The sequence below is a fragment of the Triturus cristatus genome, chromosome 8 (genome assembly GCF_964204655.1).
Source record: "Triturus cristatus chromosome 8, aTriCri1.1, whole genome shotgun sequence".
Classification (NCBI taxonomy): Eukaryota; Metazoa; Chordata; class Amphibia; order Caudata; family Salamandridae; genus Triturus; species Triturus cristatus.
In genome coordinates, this window is record NC_140591.1 from 501,875,358 (window position 1) to 501,898,224 (window position 22,867).

Below are 22,867 nucleotides of genomic sequence, written 5' to 3' on the forward strand. Positions count from 1 at the left end.
GTTAGGGACTTAACCACAATAAGAACAAGGGTGCTGCATTATGTTTTTGGGATTTTTTACATTAATTTGCGAAGTAAATTACTGAAAGGAGATGGTTTATTTTATTATTTCATCTCGCTTTGTTAGCAAAATACAATTACAGTCCTTGTTTTCTTATTGGTAGTTAAGATTTTTATTGATGTCTTTCTTCTGAAGCCGCGCATACTCGGAAGCATCTCTTGTTAATGGCTGGCTGTTAGTGTAAATTTGTTAGGCATGAAATGGAGTTTCACAATCTAAGTTACTGTGTGTATTTTTTTTTATTAGACCGATATCATAAATGTACTTATATTCCCTAGAGAATCACTCAGCATTACAACCTTCCTCTTCATGTCAATTAAAAGAAGCTGAACGCTTGAAATTAGTTAAGTCAATCACGCAGAAAAAAGGGCCGCGTTAAACATGATTTCATGAGGGTTAGCAGAGGTGGTAATTCTGTTTCAAAACACTCGTGGTGACCTTTGCTGCCCTGTGTAGGCTTAGAAATGAAAGTGACAGCACGACCAACGGATGGCCAGGGCGTCCCTCTCAATTTGTGCATAGCACCTCTCAGTGGGTGAGAGCGCCTTGCTGGCATATGCCAGGGCCACCCATCTTTCAGGTTTCTGTTCCCGGGTTAGTAATGTCCAGAGGCCCACGGGGCTGGCATCGACTAGCATTTTGGTCTGCTTGGCAGGGTCAAAGTACACCAGGGTGGTGTGATCAAGGAGGGTGGTCTTGATCTCTGGAATGCTGTTTCTTCCAGGGTCCCCCTTTTCAACATTGCATCAGCTCGAGTGAGGTTTTGGAGTGGCTCCGCGATGGTGGCTAAGTCAGGATGAACAGGCCACAGTATGTGGCCATCCAGAGGAAGCTTCGCACTTCGGACATTGTCACTGGGGCGTCCTTGATCGCTTTAGACTTCCGCAGATCCACTTGGATGCACTCCTGATTGAACAGGTAGCCAAAGAATTCTATCTGTTTTTGGAAAAAGAGGCACTTCTCCTTGTGCAGGGTGACGCCACGGTCTTGAAGCCGCTTCAGTGTAGCCCTCAGATGGCGGTAGTGCTCGCCTGCGGTTTCAGAGTGGATGAGGATATCATCACTCACGTTCAACACCCATGGCAAACCGGTTAGGATCTCCCACACTGCATCCTGGAATACCTCCGCTATCGATGATATTCCAAAATTGAGGCGTTTATACCTCCTTAGTCCAAGATGGGTATAGAACGTGGTTATGTAGCGGCTCTCTTTGGCTAAGACTAACTGATGATAGCCTAATTTTGAAAACCAGCAGTAACCGTTGACGTCGGCCACTATGTCATCCATCATTGGTGTAATGTGAGGTTTGCGCCTGATAGCTTTGTTGGGGAGGCGCATGTCTATGCACAGCCTGATCTTCCCTGGCTGTCAGGGCTTTTCAGCTATCACCATGGAGGACACCCATGGCGTGGGTCCAGAGACCTTTTTGATGACTCCTTGGTCCTCTAGTTTTTGTAGTTCTTGTTCTACTAGTGGTCTGAGGTGGATGGGAATCCTCCTGTGGCATAGTGCTGTAGGTGTGATTGATGGGTCAATGTGTAACATGACTGGTGCTTTCTTGATTTGACCCAGACCTTGGAACAAGCTTGAAAATTGGTCTAGTAGCTCTTTGGTTTGGTTCGCCTGCACATTTCTTGCAAACATTACCAGACTTAGATCTTCGGCTCCATGGCTGCTCAGTAGGGTCTCGGCCTCTTGGTTGATGACGTGAATGTTGGTTGTGATCTTGTTGTCCTCCCATCGTATTGGTACTGTCATCTTGCCTCGGAGTGGCAGGGGTGAATTGTGTACATATGCAAATATTTTAGCTTTGGATGGTTTAAGCTCTGGTTTGGGCCTCAGCCAATTATATTGTTGGATCCCCATGACATTCACTGACACACTGGTGTCGATTACTGCGCTCACTTCTGACCCGGTGATCTTTACTGTGCAAGTGGATTGTGGCCTTCTTCGTTTCTTTAGCGCCTGTGTGAATGACACGAGGTACATTTCTCCTTTGTCGTCCTCAGTGGATCAGTCCTCAGCCCGTAGGTGGCTTGCTCATCCTTTCTTCCCCCTTGGAATGGCCCCAGGGACACGCTCGACAGTTGTCTTACGGGTTTGCGCATGGGCTTGGCCCCTCTAATCTTCTTGCGCAGGCCTTTTTGTCTGCACACATATGTGAAATATTTCAGGATTCTTTAGTTAGTGCATGTCTTCCCTTGGGCAGGTCAGGCCTGTGGGGGGTGTTCTTCATTCCCACAGTACCCGCCCTGGCCCCTCGGAGTCTGGGGTGGGCGATCCCGTGGCCTGCTCCTCTTGTCTCGTGTCATGACAGCCTCGGCCTTCTCTGTTTTGAGTGTTGCGTTCTTTTCAGTTGTGAGTGTCAGCGCCAGATCCATTTAGTCTGCCCGTACCACTGACAGGTCGTGTGACCTGGCCATGACTAGTATGTCATATAGGGATATGTTTAGCTGCCTTAATATGATCCCTCGTAGTACCTTGCTGCGCACTCCCTGGATGAGCTGGGCTCGTATCTCTTCCGCGGCCCTTTCGTCGACCAGATGCATGCTCGCTAGCTTCCTCAGTCTTGTGTGGAAGCCATCAATAGACTTCCCTTCCCTTTGTCTGGCTTGGCACAACTTGAATCTCTCATAGTCTGGATTCAGTAAGGGTCGAAGTGCTCATTGAGTGCTACCACCGCTGCGTCGTAGTCAGCTGGGCCCCCAGTGCCCGGGAGGTGCTTGAATAACATTGAATAACAGGTACACCTCCCCACCTGCATAGTGGAGCAAGAGCGATCACCTAAGAGCTCCATCCATCTCCCTGGTGGCTATGAAGTAATTTGGCCGATATGCGACAGGGCACGGGAGCGTGAGTCCGGTCCCCCTTTGTTGCCAGTTTAGCCTTGTTCCACGGGCACTGAGCGCACTAACTGGCATGCATGCAAGCAACCAAATGACACCACACAGGTACACATTCTAGGTGCTCACTGCCCCTGAGTGGGCAAGCCCCTCCCTTTTATTCGTGCGTGCTCTGCATGTCGGCGGGACCACGTGGGTGCGACATATCTGGCCACAGCCATGACGATCCACTAGACTGCTCACTCATTACACCCTGCTCTACCATTTTCAGAGCTGCAAATTGTTGGCTGAAATAAGGAAAAGAGCATTCCAAAGATGCAGCCGCGGCCCGTGGAGCGCGCTACGAAATTCGTTTTATTTATTTAATTGTTTACTTACCTCCAATTATCCATTTTCCGGTTTTTAGTACCCCCCACCCTGCCCCTCCCCCGCCCCGCCTTTCTGCCCCACGGAACTCCCTCCAGGGGCCGAGGCTGCAAAGATGACTAGATTGTGTTAAAATAGTCTGCCTCTGAGAAGTCTCACATCTACAGAGGCGCTTGGGAATCTATACATAGACAGGTCATAGATTAATTTTATTTTCAACTTTAAGAGACTTATCTCACTCACCAAGGCGAAAAAGTGCTGCTGGTCCGCCTGTGAGATTCAGGAACGCTTTGAGACTCAGAACTGATGTGGCTCTGTTTGAACCTAATTAATGTTCATGGTTTCTTGCTGTACCAGGCTCAGTTGTGATCCACGCTGCTTCTCCGGACCCTCTCTCATATCCAGTATATGTAGAAGGGTCTCTTAAGAGTGGAGCCGTACCTGCACGTGCACCAAGAACTGACAGATCTCAGACTGCACCCTTGCCTGCTTGAACTCAGTCTGTTTTACAATTGGTTGGCAGGATCTCTAATCATAAAGAAGCTTTGCACATGACAAGCAAACTGTCAGTTCATTCTATACAACTCTGCCACTGGTGAGTGCGTTCTGTCTAACACTCTGTGAGCCCCTGCTACCGCCTCCACCACTCTTGAAGGAGGAAACACCAAGGAAGGTCCCATGTAGGCAGTCACAAAAACAAAACTTGAGTGGGCGAACTAAAGCAGTACCTCCCACCCTTTTAGTTCTCAGTGCAACTTCTCTGGCTGCATCACCAATAGCCATACACCTATTCAGGACTATTAATATGGTCAATCAGAATTATACAAAAAGAAAATCTACACATTCCCAAGTTCACGAGCAGAACTACTTAAGTCACATTCCCAAAATTATTCTGATGAACTACGGGTTTCACACTTCTTTTTTTTTTCTTCGGAATTTTATACATAAATTGACCCGAAGGTATCAGAGTGCTTTACATGAGCAGCAGTTACGTTACACAAGGACACATTCATTTTGTTAGACACTTCACTCCGTGTCCTACATTGTCCATGACTACTTGCTCATCAACACATTTCTCATGACTCATTGTGTCAATCCACATATATGGACATATGTACTGTGACCTTCGGCTCTGAGGGATGATAATGTGCAGCTTGCAAAGACCACACAACGGCAGCAATCAAATGGTTTGCAATGGTTCCGCCCTAAAATATTACAGACAGATACCACTGTATACTTTCTTTATTAATCACTAAGACCACACAACACCAGAATTGAAATGGTTTGCAATTGTTCCACCCTAGAACTTTACAGACACATACCACTGTATACTTTCTTTACTAGTTAATACATATTATAGCCTGTACCAAATACTAGAAAGTCACCATTTTGATCCGGGAAACCTTTTTCGCTTTGCGGAGAATCAACGCGTGTGCAGTGGCCCAAGCAGGACCTTGAACCAGGGGCTACCCTCAAATATTCTACCGGACGCCTCCAGCAGCTACTCCTTGCGATTCCCGCTTTGTGGGAATTGCTCGCACAGGGTCCAGCGAGTAGTCCATTACGAAGAGACTACACCTCCCACAAGGCAGTGGGGCACCCAGAACACAGCCGGCAACGCCCAGAGCAGAGCAGGTGTCTTAAATTCACACCGGAGGATCAACTCTTGGGAAACCTTTTTCGCTTTGCGGAGAATCAACGCGTGTGCAGTGGCCCAAGCAGGACCTTGAACCAGGGGCTACCCTCAAATATTCTATCGGACTCCTCCAGCAGCTACTCCTTGCGTTTCCCGCTTCGCGGGAAACGCTTGCACAGGGTCCAGCGAGTAGTCCATTACGAAGAGACTACACCTCCCACAAGGCAGTAGGGCACCCAGAACACCGCCGGCAATGCCCAGAGCAGACCAGGTGATTTAAATCTGCATTAGATACGCGGGACGCGCACCGCGGGACGCGCGCGGGACATGCCGGGCTAACCCCGGGCAAAGGGCGGGCCGTCTGTGGCCGTCCGAGGCTGTGCAAGGCTGGGCTGGGCCACCCCCTTGATAAGTATCTTTTGCCTGTGTGGTTTGCATTGTTTCAGTTAGGTTGTATGTCCATAGGTGTATTTGATTCTTTCTGTGCTCAAGTTAATGTCTACCCGCTCGGGTAAGAGTTTGAGAGGGAGTGCCGGGGGTGGCCCTGGGTGTGTAGCGGGTACTAGGGACCAGTTCATCACCCGTGTTGTTACTGTAATTGAGAAGGAAATTGCCATGACAGAGCGGCCCCTTTCTCGGGGGCTTCCTGCTGATAAACGGTCCTCGTTGGGGCCGTTGGCTTTAGTTCCATCCCCAGTACACTCACTGGATCCTTTGGTGGCTGCCTCACCCATTTTAGATCACCCACGGGTAGCAGCTCTAAGGGTCAGTTTGGACAAGCTGGAGGATCTAACAGCCACCATACAGCTCAATGTCGAGAATGCTGCACCAGTCCCTCTTAGTGAGCCCCATGTTCTCGAGCTCCCTCCTGCCTTTACTCCCAGCATTGGGGTCTCCCTTCCTCAGCCAGTATTGACCACGATGACAGTAAATAACCCAGCCCTCAATAAAATTTAAAGAACTGTTAGCCCACGCAAAAGTTGCCATGCTAAACTCCACAAGAAGCTTAGGAGGTCAGGTGCCAGGGGTGGTGGGCTCCAGAGAGAGGGACAGGGTATTAGTTGCCCTCTGGGGGAGAAAGGGGTGGTATCCCAAGGTACCATAGCAGAGAACTCCTGTGTTGACTTGATGGCTGGTCTTGTTGAGGCTTCACCCTATGATCCTGGTTTAGAGAAAATGTTGAACTCATTATTGTTGCCGCTTTTTGAGAGTGTTAAGGGGCTCTCAGATCGGCTAGATAGGTTTGAACAGGCAACCCTGGACAATTTTTTCTCCTTAAAATCTCTTATAAAATTATATTCAAGAACTAGGGATGATGATCTTGGGGGGGAACTTGTACCCTGGGGGTCATTTGTATCCCTACAGGGTCTTACCACTGTAGCCGCATCAGCTCCCGGTGTGGTCGTGGATAATGTTCCCATTGTACTCTGTGAGGTTATCTCCGAGACCGCCGAGAAGTCAGGGCCGAATAAAACAGATGGCATAGTGCGACCTAAGAAGCCTAAGGCCAGTTCCATCTTAAAAAAAGGGTCTGTGCAGACTAAAGTTGCTGCCAGTAGTTGTCCAGTGACCTCATTGAGCCCTATAAATAGTATCCGTCCTGTGTCGATCAATGCCAACATTGGTGACTTGATGACAACTCAGACCACACTCCCAGGAATGGAGCTGGATGCGGGGCCGGTCCCTACCGTTAATTTACCACCTGACTGCCAGCCTTATGTGGCAGTCCTTGCTGGGGTCCCAGTCCTTAAACCAGGATATAAAGAGACTTACGTTGAACTCAGAAACAAAACACTATTCTGGCTTAAGGAAAATAGACCCTTGCCTAGTGCTTTGGGTGGACGGGTTCTCCATGTCAGAAGGGTTAGTTGGTTAGGCACTAGGCCGAAAGATATTTGGGGGGACTGCATTATAATTAATTTTGATGACCCTAGGGTTGCCAGTTATGTATGTAGTCCCCCCTCTAGAGAGGGTAGTCTATCTGGAGGTAGTGGTGGTATTGGTATGTATGACCTTAGCTATTTTGATCCCCAAAAAATCCCTGTCATGCCAGTCAGACCCCCTGTTTGGGAGGGATAGGAAGGCAGACAAGCCCATCAAAATCGGTCTCAATTTAGCCTGTTCTAGAATGATTTATGTCCCCCGTCTAACTGGTCAAGCCACGGCTATTGACATGCTGTCTGCCAACCTACAGCGAAGCTATTTGCCGTGCCAGAGGAAAATGATTGGGGTAATCTTGCCACATGCCTGGTGGTAGTGAGGCCACCCTCTTTTCTTTATTCACCTCCTGTCATCAAGGCCAGCCTTCAAGGTCGGGGGTTCAATGGGCATTCTGAGCCTGTTATCCATATATTGGAGGCCCCTAGCGGGGAGGGCCTAGCTTTGGGTGCGTTATCTCATTCCCACCCGGGGGACGGTCCTCTTTCAATTGGGTCTTCACTGGGACAGGCTACAGATGGCATTAGGAGCCTGAAGGTTGTCAGCTGTAATATAGCCGGTCTGGCACGTAACATGGATATTCCCGAATGGAACTTATTTATTGAAACATTCGGGATATGTATGTTCCAGGAAACTTGGTGCCTGGAGCCCCGACATAAAGTGGGCTTTACTAGCTATTTTGTACCTGCTATCCCATCGCCCGGAGGGAGAGGTCGCACTTCCGGCGGCCTATTAATCTGGGTAAACATCTCCTTGTGTTATTCTATTCGATCTGTAGTCACTAAGTCCCTTGACCTGCAGAGACTAATAGTTAGAGGGCCACATGGGGGGGACGACGCTTGAGATCCTTAATATTTATGTTAGAGGTTCTAGGGGCGGTACATCGACATTGTCCCTCAAGGGCATCGATGATGAGCTTAGTTCTTGTGGTGTTGATTCGTTTGTTTTACTTGCTGGGGATTTTAACTGTACTTTTGAACCCCTAGCTGTAGAAGATATACTGGGTATCCAGGAGGATGATGCTAGGCGAGGCATCCCCTACCTCTCAGTACCTCCGATTAAGAGATGGACCCAAAGTGCCATTGATCTTAATGCTCTTTCTTTGGAACATGGTATAAGGGCTGTAAACGGCAGGACAAAGTCAGACTCCGGTGGGGCACACACATTCAACAGGGTTGGTCATTCCTCTAGAATTGATTATATCCTAATGAATTTTAAACTCTGGGGTCATTTGATGGATATGGTGGTCCTTCCTTCTACCGACAGTGACCACAATCACCTGTCTTTGTCCCTTTCCCCTTTGTGGACAGTAAGGCCTAATGATCAAATTCCACATGATTGGAAGTCATCTCGTGAAGTTTATCCTTCAAATTGTGGGAGGCGGTTAAGATGGAGGAATAATGTTGACAATGAGGACAAGATGCAGGAAGCCAGATCAATTATGGCAAACGTCTTGTCCAGTTTGGACCTTGTCACAATTAATGCCCACGAGATTTCCACACTGTTCGTCCAAACCACTAAAGCTTTGGGTGATCTTTTTTCAGTTTGTAATGCAAGCTCTAGGGTTATTAAAACTTGTCGTCCAAAGGGCAACCCTGGCTGGTATTCGACCCCATGTCGTAATGCCAAATGGAAGTTAATTAATGCTGTCAAACTTAAGGATGGTGGTCTGATTCGTACCGCTAGGAAAAGTTACAGAGGTGTCATTTCCAGGGCTAAGTCAGACTGGGAGAACCAGTTTTGGTGTGATCTGAAACTGGCAAGCTCCGCTAGAGATTCGAAGGGCTTCTGGGAATTGATTAGAGCCAGAGACAAACCTGTGGACTCGCTCATAACATGTAATATTCCTGAGGCCTCGTGGTTCATTCACTTTTCCCACCTATATAATGTAGTAATAGATAATGGGGAAACTTCCATCGATGCCCCCCTACTAGATCCTCAGGAGCTGAGCCTAGAATTTACGTTTGCGGCCAAAGAAGTGGCGGACGTAATTAAGCGTCTTGTTTCTAATAAAGCTGCGGGGCCGGGTGGCCTACCTGGGGATCTGCTACGCGTTAACCCGGTAGTATGGGGGAAACTTATTGCCTCTTTACTAAATGCTAGTTTTTCTGACGCAGTTTTCCCAGAATACTGGAGGGGCGCCGAGGTGGTCCCGATCTTTAAGAAAGGGTGTCGGGAGGACCCTGCTAATTATCGCTCCATAAGCTTTCTAGACTCTTCACAGAAGGTGGCAGGAAAGGTGGTTCTGGGGAGGATCTTACAGTGGGTAGAGGAGAAGGGTATTCTGTCTGATTTTCAGGCAGGCTTTAGAACAGGTACTGGGACTATTGAGCAATCTTTCCGGTTGTTGATGCTTTTTTGGAAAGTGGTTGTTCTGGGCAAAGGCAGTCTCTATTTGGCATTTATAGATCTGCGGACTGCTTTTGACCTGGTTCCCCGTAACCATCTCTGGAGGGTGCTATCTGGGTTGGGCTTGCCCCCATATTTACTGTCCTTGCTAATTAAGTTGCATTCAGGAAACTACGCGCAGATTAGGTGGGGAAATCAGGGCCAAAAGCTTCACGAATACCTGTAAACAGAGGCGTCCGTCAGGGATGTGTATTAGCCCCCACTCTGTTCTCATTGTATGTTAACGGTGTGGTGGATTTCCTTCTGCAGACCCCTTCAGATGCCCCTTCGTTGGCAGGCAGGAGGGTACCCACCCTTCTGTTTGCAGACGACACCCTACTGATCTCGAAGACCCCGGTAGGTTTACAGAACCTCTTAACCAATTTCCAGTCCTTCTGTGACTTGCAGGGATTGGAAATTAACACTGACAAGACTAAGTATCTGGTCTTGAATCCCCCAAAGAAGCTTGGTAGGCCACCAACACTAAACTCAGTTCCCCTAGAAAGGGTCAAAGAATTTGATTATTTAGGAATTCGCATCTGTGATACCATGAGATGGAATGGCCACCTCCACAAGATGTTACTGAACCACAAGAGGGTGGCGGGGGCTTTACTTAAAGAACATCGGGCCTCCTCCCTCAAGCCAATCGCCCCGGTACTTGACATCTATAGGGCAAGAGGCGTGAGTGCGGCGCTCTACGGGGCGGAACTCTGGGGTGTGCAAAAGGTGGACCAGTTGACGTGTTCTGAAAATAAATTTCTTAAGGACCTAATGGGGCTTCCTTATAGCACCCCAACCCTTCCACTATTGCTTGATATGGGCAGTTGTCCCATTAGTGACTTGGCAAGGTTGCGTCCTCTCCTTCTTTGGGCCCGTATTTGGAGAGTCCCCGAATTGGCCAGCTACGCAGACAGTTTAAAAGAGATCTTATCGATGCCTGGCTGGTCCAAAATTAGTTGGCTGAGGGAAGTAAAGAGATTAATGACAGATTTGGATCCAGAAGATGCTTGGCAGACTAGAACTGCTCCTCCTAAATCTGTTTTGAAGAAATTGTATTGGTGTTGGGTGATAGACGGGCGAAACACCAATTCCAAGCTTTGTAGGTCTACTGCTGAATTTCTACTAGTGAAGGGGATCCCATTCCGCGAGCCCTATCTCGATATTATAACAAAATCTTGAGATAGGGCGTTGTATTTTAAATTTAGAGTTGGTTTACTTCCTGTGGGCGAACTGACTGCTAGGTGGAGGGTCCCAGCCCAGACTACTTCTGTGTGCCCGTATTGTTCGTCAAAGATAGAGACCGTTCCACATTTTTTCTTCGAATGCCCCGCCTATGAAGCTCCACGTCGCAGGTGGTTGAAACCTCTCTGTAGAGAGTTAGGCACCAGACACCATAGGGAGGCCTTGCGAATTTTGAAAACGGACCCGCGGCCCCTATATGCCTGCGGCCTGGCGAAGTTTCTAGGCTGGGCATGGTCGATTAGATCAAATAGGCTTTTGAACCTGGTTTAGTTATGGTTTTAAAATTTATACTCTTTTTACGTAATTTATTGGCGCCTTCGTTTTGTGAATTGAATGCATTCTTGTTACGAATTGGCTCCTTTTATTGTTTTAAAAATTCTTTGTGTATTTGTATTGCTTTTTAAGACATGTTTTTCTGTCGAAATAAAGCCATTTGCCATTTTGATCTGTTCACCCCTAATTTTTTGTGTGCTGACTGGTACTGATGGTAGCTGACTCTGACTGTGCCCTGAGTCCTGCTAGTCAGGTCCAGGGCCAGTGCTATGGTAAGCACACACACATGCATTGAGGTACACTTATAATTGGCATGACCTACCATTTAAGTTCCCCCGAAGATAATAGGACAAAGGAATCAAAACTACCCATAAGGCAAAAGTATATATTAGGGCCTAGCAGTTTAAAGGCCAGAAGCCTCTTTTGCACTTGCATGTGTGCACTGCTGAGAGCCGGGGGGCATTTTAAAAGCAACCCTGAGTTGCAGCACTGCTTTTAAAAAGTAAATTCACCACAAACATGACTTTGGTGGCAGGGGCACTATAAAAGTGTTAATCTACATTATTGTTACATATCAGCTACCCCCAAGATCTCACCGAGGTTTTCCAAGAGTGGGGGGTTAGGTAATTATAAGCAGGGTCACTATAAACGATGTGTTACAAACTCTGGTGAGGGAAAACTGTTCATTTTATTTTTCACAAGTATAGGAAATCCCCTGCAAAATCAACTTTGGTCCTGTGAGCACTCTGAAGTATTAATCTACATCATTTGTACATATTAATCAATACCCGGGTCTCCCCAGATGTCCCAGGGGTGGAGGGGGTCCTTTAAACTGAGCAGGGTCCTCATAAAATATGTATTATAAACCCTGGTGAGGGAGGAATTGCAGATTTCATTTTCCCCATTGTAGATACTTGACCTCATAGGCTAACGTAACAATATTTTATTGACGCAAAACTATTCCTAGGAAAGTATAAAAAATATATTTCAAAGACTTTACAGAATGGTATCGATGAATCCAACAGATTGTTCTTGTTTAATTTCTCATAACAAACAGAAAAGCACTTATAACACTTTCTTGTCTGTAAGCCAAAATCTAGCCTTCCTGCAATCTTCCCTGATGTGTCAGCACTAACAGGGTTAACAAGTCTGCCTTGATTAGGTGATAATTGGCTATCTAGAGGAGAGACCATCTGCTGGAGAGAGCTCTACAGCTACCAGGACAGAGGGGTTGTAAATCACAAGGCTTCAAAGGCCTACCTACCCCCTGTCCCCTGTGCCCCAGCCAGATAGTAGGCTTTCGAAAGGAATTTGCAGATGTTAGGGGGAGAAGAACTATTGAATTGAACCACACTGAGAGCTGGTTTAATTAGCTCTTACTGCTCCGCTGAAATTTGAGCCATCATGGGTTTTGGAGGAATAAATCTTTCGGGTACAAGAAGATGCCACACTTTGAAGGAAGTGGATATGCACCTGGGTGGCACCGTGCATTTCATTGGTCAGGGATGTCCCCCTTTAGATGCCCAGAAGCTGAGAACAAATATGTCAGAGGTATATAGCCTCCCAGTTCTGATGCCTGAAACTAAAAGAAGAAAGAGCACTGTCCTGCTGGAATACTGATCTACACTCAATGTCTGCCTGGTGAAGACAGCGCCTGCTGCACTATTTAGCACTACAGCTCTGAGGCCTATGGCTTACTTCAAGAAGAAGTAAGGAGTGGACTCCCTGCAGCAACAGGTTAAACAAGCTTGACTGATCCTTCTTCAGTCAGAGTCCCAATCCTGAAGAGAATCAATTGGGACTTTCAAGAGTTTGACAAAGTGCATTGTGGGAAGTGTAGTCCAGCCCTGTCAAGGACCATCTAGGAGATTCCAGAGCTTCGGATTTGAGTTTTGGACACCTTGAACCTATACAGAGGCCTTATGGAAGGACCTCCAGAAGTTTGGGAAGGTTTTGGGAACTTTTGAAAAAAAGTTCCCTAAGGCGAGCAACCCGATCGCGAGGGCCAAACTGGCCACCTTTAACCGTGACCAAATCCAGTTCCAGGTTCATTCCGCTGAAGAGCTCCGGAGGTCGGACTTCAAGGATTTGACTGGGACTCTCCAGAAAGTCAAGCCGGCGAACCCTCACTGAATCCGGCCTGTCGAACCGTAGCGAGGGCCCTCAGATAATGAAGCTCCAGAAAAGTTTCTAAGTGTGAAGGTTACATTTGACCGGGGCCTCCCGCTTAGTGTATCAGTGAAGGGCTCCATCACTGTTGGTTGAAACTTTGACTTTGTCCTGGTCAAGCACCACTAGATGTCTCAGAGTGGTGCTATTGGTTTTCTAAGCACTAGAAAGTGTTTATTCTTTAAAAATTTCATATTTCCCATTCTCTATATTGGATTGTGGTCATTTTGGTGTAATTATAAAGATAAATATATATCCTATTTTTATAAAGTGGTGTGAGATTTTGTTTGTGTGTTGTGTCTTACTTATTTAATCTATTGGTGTTTTTAAATGCTTTACATGCCTGTCTCTTAAGTCAAGCCTTTTTGCTCTGTATCAGCTAACAAGAGTTGAGCAAGGGGCTAATTTATTTAGACCCTTTTTAGGACCTAGTACAGTGTTGGTGGCCTTGCTACTGATGGCAGGTGCATATTTACCACCACTTATAAACCCCCTTCCAACACTAAACATATGTTTGCGATCAAATGCAGCATATTTACGCCTGCCAATAATTTTTAAAAAGTATATTTGGCAGGCATAAGGCCATTTATATGTGTCGGGATCTCAATCATGAGTGTGGAGTTTTCTGCATTCATAATGTGGGCATTCCCAAACATGGGTAACTTTGTAAGTTTGTGATCACCCATAAACATGGCTGCTCATTGGTATTCACACGCTCCTCTTCTTCCCCTTTCCATCCTGGAAAGGAAGCACATTTATTCGAGCCAGCAGCTGGGGTACTTTCCTTTCCAGGGAGGAAAGAGTAGCATATCACACCCAGACTGACTGAGGTGTAGAGAAGGGGTTTTTCCATTAGGAAACATAGTTTCACTGTGGTAAACAAAAATGTGTGTTTGCACATTGGATACGATTCCCCCGAGTGAGTTTTCTGTCAGGGAGAAATGCACATAAGAGCATTAGAACCTTGCTGGGAATGTCACATGCCCTTCCCTATGGATTTGCATGGAAAACGGTACCTGGTGCAGTTTTCCATTCATATTCCTAAGCATGTTTGTTTATTCCAAAAAGCCGTAGCTCTAGATTCATACAAAGATGTAAAGTAATGAGCGCAGGTTTAGAACTTTCTTTATGAATCTAGCCCATTGTCTCCAGGGACTCACGCACAGTATCCACTCCTAGTAAGGCCTCTACTAATGTTGGATTGTAATGCTGTAAGCTTTTAGTACTTTGCCAATGTAAATGATCAATCAACCAGCATGGTTTCTGATTTCCAAACCAGATACAGAAATTGAAAGTTTGAATTGGAGGGCCTGTGTTTGCATACTGCCTTTAATGTGATGTGATGTAATGTGATGTCATGTGATATAATGTGAGGTCATCCAGCCATTGTTTGTGCTGTGCAAGATATAATACTCATACACAGCGCACAAATGCCAGTTAAAAAAACAAAGACTGAAATCAAAGCTTAATATTATTTCTGGACAGGAATACCATGGCAAATGCATTTGAATGTAGAAATCAGTGCTGTAAAGGACAATAGAACCCCATCTCTACATTTGCATTCCGAGTTTGCCGGCATGCAGTTGCGGCCTGCACGGATCGGGAGCGGCAGGGCGGGCGGGGGGAGGAATGGATAAAAAAAGAAAAAAATTATCTCCTCGCCGCTCTCCACGTCCTCTCAGCCTCTCCAGGGCTAGAACAGGAAGCAGCCAGATTCTCTCCACCAAGCCAATCACAATGCTGCAGTGTAGCACTGTGATTGGTCTGAGCCTCTGTGGATTGGAGCTCAGTCAGTGAATGGGGGCCTGGGCATGTTTTCCATGCAGGCTGTAATGCGAAGTGCACATGAATGTTTAGCCGGCTCGAGAACACTCTCCAAACAGGCATATGCACTTAAGAGTGGGCAAACCACTCCTCCCGCTGCTCTGTGAGTAGAGCAGATCCGCCCCACCCCATCCCACCGAGATGCCGCATCAGGAAAAAATACAATGATTATTACCTAGTGTTATTATCATTCTATTTGTTCCTTCTTTCACTGCTTTGCAGCAGTGGGGCCGCTCCTCTGCCTCCACTGCCAGCTTGGAAAATCGTCTATTAAAGGATACTGAGGCTGCAATGAGGGAGCATGCAGGGGTATATTTTATTCCCATCTGGTTTCCCTTATCACGCACTACCACTCGGACAGTGGAATTTATCTTTCTTGGACGGCTACCGCTTTGTAAATAGATACCAACTCCAATCAGTAACCTTTCCAGGGTTCGTGACTTTAGGAACATTCGTAAACAATTGATGCATTTTCATGCAGCTCATGCGGGTGCATCTTTATCGCCCGTTTTCCATGCAATTTGTAGGGAATTGCAATGCTGGCATCTTGAGGTGTAAGGCCATGTGTGACTTGCAATGTCATTTTAGTGCATTACAAAATTAGCTTTTCAACCACAAAGCCAGACATTTAGCACATCGCAGGCTTAACGATTGCAAAATCATTTGTGTACCTGCTGCAATGTTTTTGTGTAACTGTCTGGTAATACACAAAGAGGTGCAGCCTGACCATCTGCCTAAAAACCTATCTATGAGTAACGTGTTCTGGAATGGACCAGTAGGGGAGTCGTGTACTTTGATACTAAGTCAATATTTTGGATAAATGGAAGTTGAATGATACACCTTTACTTAACTATACATATGTGTATGACAACTAATTAATGTGGAGTGTGTCCTTTATATTGTTATTAATTTTTAATGTTTTCCTAGGATGTTTAATAAAACATTTTACGCAGTAAAGCAAACACCTTTGCCTGGTATAGAAGAAAGCACAGATTATCACGTTGGGTTTAAGTGAGCTAATGTAAAATAATCACCATTAAGTTACCTTTTCTAGCTTAATTTAAGGTGACTGCGGGATCCTTGAGCATGTGAAAGCCTGGGAAAATTTGCATACTTGCTGACAGTAAGCCTTTGCAAATGGATGTTCGCACTTTAAATGATCGTGTTCCAAATTTAAGCCAATGAAGTGGAAATTAGACAGCTGAGAAAACTCCGAAAATGATTGCTAATCCCTTTCATAATTTGAGGAATTTTAGTAGAACACGAAAAGATAGCTCTGTATTAATGGCCACTATATGCTATAAATATCACAATTTTTTCGTTAAAAAACAATTTATAATTCCCACTTTCCCAATTGTAAACGAACGCAAATAAATCCTAGTTAATACCATTAGATCCCATTTCTATACACAGTACCACTGGTTCTATTCTACTGCTCAAGTACACATTTTGTAAAGTGTTATTCTGTGGTGTTGTAAACGCACTGCTGAATTGAGCTAAAGAACTTTTCATCTTTGCAGGTTGATGCCACTCTTTGTTGTGATGTTGCCCCTGGACTGAAAGTAGACATTGTCGGGGACACTTATGAAATGCTGGATTGTAGTTGCCTATTTGGGTAGACGGTGTGGAGAGAAATGAATGGAGTGTAGGGAGCAAAAAAGAAAAACAATAAAAAAAATGTTTTACACATGCATCAAAGTAATTTACACTGAATTTGAACAGTTAGTGTGACAGATCCCTTTGTTCTGACACACCATAAAGAGGTGAGGACATTAGCTTCATTGTGCTATTGCGTTTATACTGCAAGTGCCGTACTAAAGCCATACATGTAGGCGGCGCTGCCAACAGCAGAGATATTTTTCACCTCATGGTTACAAGAAATGCTTAGACTGTCTAGGGTGTCCTCACGGATAGGGATGTGAGAAATTATGCAATTCTTGGAGTTGATAATTGTCTTCCTGTTGCCTCTGTGATGGTGTTCTTCTGAAGCCTCGTTGTGCAGCGCCAATGTGCGTGTGTTTGGTATTTATAGATGTATGCAGGCTGAAACAGAGGCCCATAGACAGTGCCAGACTTTGCCTGCCTAGCAGCCCAGCTCGGTTGTATGATAGAGGCATGCATGGCGAAACCACGCATGCCTCTACCACGCAACCCGAACCCTGAATGTGTCTTACCCACGCATTCCTTAACCACAAATTCCTTTACCACGCCAGCCTTTACCATGCAATGTAAAGGCATGAATGGTAAAGGTGTATGCGTGGCTGAGGTTGTGACACCTCTCCCACCACCCTAAGCTACAAACCCTCTTACCTGTCCCCTTGCCCTGAAGCCCAAACACCACGACGCCCTCCCACCCTCCACACTGTCCCTAACCCTTAATTTACACAACCCCAACACCCTCCCACCTCCCTTGTATTACCTAAAACTACCCCAACCCCCAGGGCTGGACTGGGAATGGAAACCGGCCCTGTCAAACTGCTCGGCTGGCACCCCCTGCGAGGGCTGGTTTCGGCCGATTTTGTTACGGTAACAAAATGGGCCCCCCAGGGGCCCAAAATCGCCCCCGCCCTAGCAGCCCACCGGGGAAACATGCCTGCTATGGCCAGTCCGGCCCTGCAAACCCCTTCCACTGCCCTTAGGCTTAAAACCCTTCCCTCAGACCTGAAAACTACCCGACCCCCCAACCTTGAAAACTAATGCCGTACCCCTCCTCAGACCTGAAAACGATGCGAGCCCCCAGCCCTGAAAACGACCCCAACACCCCCAGCTCTGAAAAAGACCCTGTCCACCCAGCCTTGAAAATTACCCGATTCCCCCCGCAGCCCTGAAAACGACCCCAGCTCCATCCAGCCTTGAAAATGACCTTGACCCCCCCCAAACCCGCCCCCAGCCCCCCTTACCTCACCGTGTCCTCTCTTCCTGGCGTCTTCCTGCTTCCACCGAGCTGCAGTCAGCATCTAGACTGCGCACTGCCTTAGCCACGCATATGCGTGGTTAAGGCATATGCGTGGTCAAGGCAAGTGTGGGAGCACTTGTGTAGTAAAAACGCGCGTGGCTCTGACCGTTTTACGCCCTGCTCCTATGGGTAGTGTCGAGATTTTTTTTTTTTTTGAAACCGTTTATTACAAGACTCAAAAATTTACAAATATGGGCCTACAACCTTCCGGCCGGCCGCTAGCAATGAAAGGAGCATACGATATACATTTATAAAACACGTGGTGCTGCGGAGGAGCATGCACAGGAGTTAACAGCGTTGAGAGCCACACCATCCAGACCCCACTATACGGTTTCATTTTAAACTTAAAGAACAACAAGAACAAACAAACCCACAAGGCAATCCACAATCGGAAATAGCAGCACGTGCTCCCCTAGAGGGGGGATCCTAACCATCCATAGGAGTCTCAAGAGGGGGAAGAGATCAAGACTAGGGCTGGGTAAACCCAATGCCCGGTACCGGGGGGATGAGTCGGCTAAGGGGACGGGGCCGGCGACGGATTGGGCAATAACGGCGGAGCACAGATTCCCCCGCGATAGGCGTTCCAGGGGCCCCATACTTTCACCCATGTCCCAGGCTTACCTCTCGCCACATACACCACCTTTTCCCGAAACATGCACCAATCCATATGTTCCTTCCAGGCCGAGACAGTCGGGGGCCTCTGGGATCCCCACAGTTGAGCAATATCACGCTTGGCAACCATATACCCCAGAGTCACCCACCACGCCTGCGGCGCCGAGTAATCGGTAGGTTCCCACACATTCAACAGGCATCTCCTCGCTTCGGGCAACAGCGCCACATGCGTAACCACTCGCAGCACCTCATGCACACCACGCCAGAACCCCTCCACCTCCGGGCACTCCCACAAGATATGCAGAAAAGTCCCCAAAGCACCACACCCACGCTTACACAACCCGTCCTCAGCATAGCCCATACGCAGGAGCTTTGGCCCCGTCATGTAGACCCTGTGGAGTATCTTGAGCTGGACGAAGCGAAGGCGAGCCGGTATGGCCACCTCTTTCGGGGAGGCCACCGCGGAAATCCAGTCCTCGTCGTCCAGCTCCAGCCCATCGGCAACCCAAGACTCACGAAGGGCAGTCAACAAGCCCGAGCGGTCGTTGATCAGTTTTTTGTAGATCAGTGAGATCGTGCTGTCAGGGACGTGTCCATCCAGCACTCTATCCTCCAGGGGGGAATACTCCGGGATGGAGGCAACGTCCGGAAAGACGGAGCCCAGTGCATGACGGACCTGCAAATATCGAAAGTACTCGCCGCCCTGTAACTGAAATTCCGTCTGCAGCATCTCGAACGTTTTAAATCCTCCCCTCGTCCAGAGATCTCCCACTTTGCTAATGCCTATTATGTCCCACTTCTCGAAGCCCTTCGAGGTCCACAGAGAGCCCAACCGCTCAGACGCGTATAGTGGTGACGCCCGGTTAAAACGGTCCTTCCACCCCATAGCTGCATTGGCCGCGTGCCACACTCGCACCATGACACGCGTGGGGCCCGTTAGGCGAGCGTCGGGCGCGCTAGAGTAGAGCGCTCGATTATAGTCACCACCTGGAAGTAGCATCTTATCCATTTCGAATGCCGGGTTTAAGGCGGGCCCGTATAGGCCATGGTTAATCGCAGCTAGCTGGGAGGCCCAATTGTACCGTTTAATATCCGGGAGGGCAATCCCCCCGTCATACCATGGGAGCGTCAGCTTCGCCAGGGCAATACGTGGCCTCCCGTCCCAGAACAGGCGGCGCTGCAAACTCTCCACCTCACGGAAGTAGCGCGCTGGGACGAGGTCCATAGTGTTCTGCAACGCGTACAGGAAACGCGGCAGCGACATCATTTTAAACAATGCCGTCCGGCCGAGTGGCGAAAGCAGCAAGCGCCGCCAGCGCGCGACATCCTCTTTCAGGCACTGGAGGGGGGGAAGCAAGTTCCGATCATACCGGGCCTCCGGGTCCAGAGTAATGAAGACACCCAGGTACCTAAATCCCTGCGGGGCGATCTGGATCGGACAGCCCCGCGGGAGGATAGGAGCCTCCCCGGAGAGAACATACACACACGATTTAGCCCAGTTGATGACAAGACCGGAGTTACGACCGAAGGAATGCAAAACATCAACCTGGACTATGAGTGATTTACGTGGTGAAGCTAGGTACAAGAGGATGTCATCAGCGTATAGGGATACGCGGTCCTCATACTCGGGGGTCCAGCGGAGACCACGGATAGAAGGATGCCACTGCAGCCACTCCGCCAGGGGCTCCAATGCGAGCGCAAAGAGGAGCGGCGATAAGGGGCAGCCCTGCCGCGTGCCCCGGCCCAGCTCGAACGGAGCCGATACTCTTCCGTTCACCACCACCTGCGCCAATGGGCCCGAATACAGCAATTTGACCCAACTGATGAACCCTGGGCCAAATCCAAACTTCGCAAGCATCGCCCAGATGTATGGCCATTCAAGCGTGTCAAACGCCATGGTGGCGTCTAAGGACGCCAAAATGGCCGGCTCCCGTATGAACGGGACACGTGCGAGCACACCGTGCAAACGCCGCAAGTTAAGGGCTGTGTTGCGATGGGGAATAAAGCCGGACTGGTCCTGATGAACCAAATCGCCCACCACGCCGACCAGCCGATTGGCCAGTACCTTGGCGAGAATCTTGGGCTCCGCATTCAGTAGCGAAATGGGCCGATAGGATGTAACCCGGTCCCGAGGTCTCCCCTCCTTGTGGATGACCACGATTGTAGCCAGACGCTGGTCCAGTGGGAGGGAGCCCACCGAGTGGGCCGCCAGGAACATAGCCCGGAGGTGGGGTGCCAGCGTATCCGGTCGCAACTTGTACAACTCGATAGGGAGACCATTCGGACCCATGGCCTTGCCGGAAGCGACCGAGCGTATGGCGAGGGCGATTTCGTCGGAGGTGGGAGCGGCGTCCAGCGACACCCTGTCCTCCCCCGAAAGGGACGGCAGCGCGATATCCCTGAGCAGGGCACAGGAATCCTCTTCCGAACAGGGAGACACCGGGGAATACACCCCACGGAAATAATCCGCGAAACAGGAGACAATTTCTTCTGGCTCAGTTACACACACACCATCCGTTTTCTCAATCAGCGGGACCACACGATTCGCTCTCTCTTTTTTGTCCAACCACGCTATCAGTTTACCAGCCTTATCACCCACATCATACAGTCGCCCCTGTTGCTCTCTACTGAGGCCCGTGGCCGCCTCCGTGACGAGGGCCCTATAGGCCGCTTGCTTGAGTTGGAGGACATGTAATGCGGCATCCGTCACCCCACCTTCTAGATTACCCTCCAACTCGGCTATTTCAGCCTCCACCCGGGTCACCTCCTCCCGCTCGCGCCTCCGGGCGTGGGAAATAAGGGATAGGGCCTCCCCTCGGAGTACTGTCTTGAAGGCCTCCCACAGTGATACAGCCGAAGGCACGGACCCCACATTCTCATCAAAATATCGCTGAAGGGATTTAATCAATTCCGCGCGAATGGTGGGGTCGCGCAGGTACCAAGGATTGATTGGGACCACCCTACCCTCACCCCTCGGAAAGACATCAAAGTGTAACAGGAGCGGGGAGTGGTCTGAGATACCCCGTGCCAAATGGCGCACCTCTCCCACCCTCCCAACATAGGCCGCCGGGACAAGGACATAATCTAGTCGTGAGAGACTACCATGGGCTCCCGAGTGGAAAGTGTACTGCAGCTGCGTGGGGTGTTTTAAACGCCAGCAGTCCACTAATCCAAATGTATCCAAGAGGCCGGATAGCCACGCCTGTGCCCGGGGGAGGTCCCTAGGGGGGTGACGATCCACAGTCCCAGAGACCACCGCATTGAAATCCCCCCCCACCACTAGAAGCCCCCTCGGAAGGCCAAGGAGAAGGCGCCCCAGGTCTGCAAAGGTGGTCGACTGCAGCCCCGGTGGGATGTATACTGACACAAAGACAACCACTTTGCCCTCCATTCTTCCCACCAAGACCGTGTAACGTCCCCTGTCATCGTGGAGCACCTCATCAATCTCCAACGGGAGCTAGTTCTTCACCATGATGCCCACACCCCTTGAGCCAGACGTGAAGCCCGAGTGGGCCACTAGGCGATAGCCACGCCGATTCATGGCGCAGAAGGAGTTGCCAATGAGGTGTGTCTCCTGCAGAAAGACTACATCGGGCGAGATTCGCTTCAAGAACTGCAGGACCACCCCTCGTTTGATCCTGTCCCCCAGTCCATTCACATTCCAAGACAACAAAGTTAATTCCCTATACCCCATCATATACAGAAGCCATCATTCATCCCCCCGAGAGCACTTTAGAACTAACACAAAAATACTTTTGCCTTGTGATAAAAACGAACAACACCCCATCCCTACCCACCCACCCCAACAGAACTCCCCCCTCCCTTCACCCCTGCATGAGCCCGAACAGCCCCCCCCCAACGTGCAGTGTGCCTGTCGCCCCATATATAGTTAAACTAACTAGACCCCCTAGAGGAGGAGGGAGAACCCCCAATAGACCCAACACAACCTCCATAGGAGGGGAACTTACACAGACAGACGCAGAATCGAAAGTGGCATCATTTTCGTCCAGAGTGAGGCCCAATATTAAACCCTCAGTCCCGATCCAGCGTGCCGTCTCCCCCCGCCGCCCCCCCCGATCACGATCCCCAGACAGAGTATCCAGCCAGTCCCCGGCCGCTTCGGGACGATCAAAGAAGTGCGTGCGACCATCCACCTCCACTCGCAGCTTGGCTGGGAAGAGCATGGCGTATTTGAGGTTTAGGTCCCGAAGACGGCGTTTGACGCCTAGGAAGCTCAGTCTCTGCTTCTGGACCGCTGGGGTGAAATCAGGGTAAAAATGTACCTCCATATTGTCAAGCTTGACCGGTCCATGCAGTCTGGAGGTTTGCAGGATAGCGTCTCTGTCCTGAAAATTGAAAATCCGGGCAATGAGAGGTCTCGGAGGGGCTCCGACCTTCGGCCTTCCCCCGGGAACTCTGTGGGCCCTCTCCACAGCGAAGAATTTACTCAGCCCCCGTGGCTGGAGATGGGTAGCAATCAGGTCCTCCACAAAGAGATCCGCCGCCGCCTCCTCGCGTCCCTCGGGCACCCCGATGATGCGGATGTTGTTCCTCCGGGCC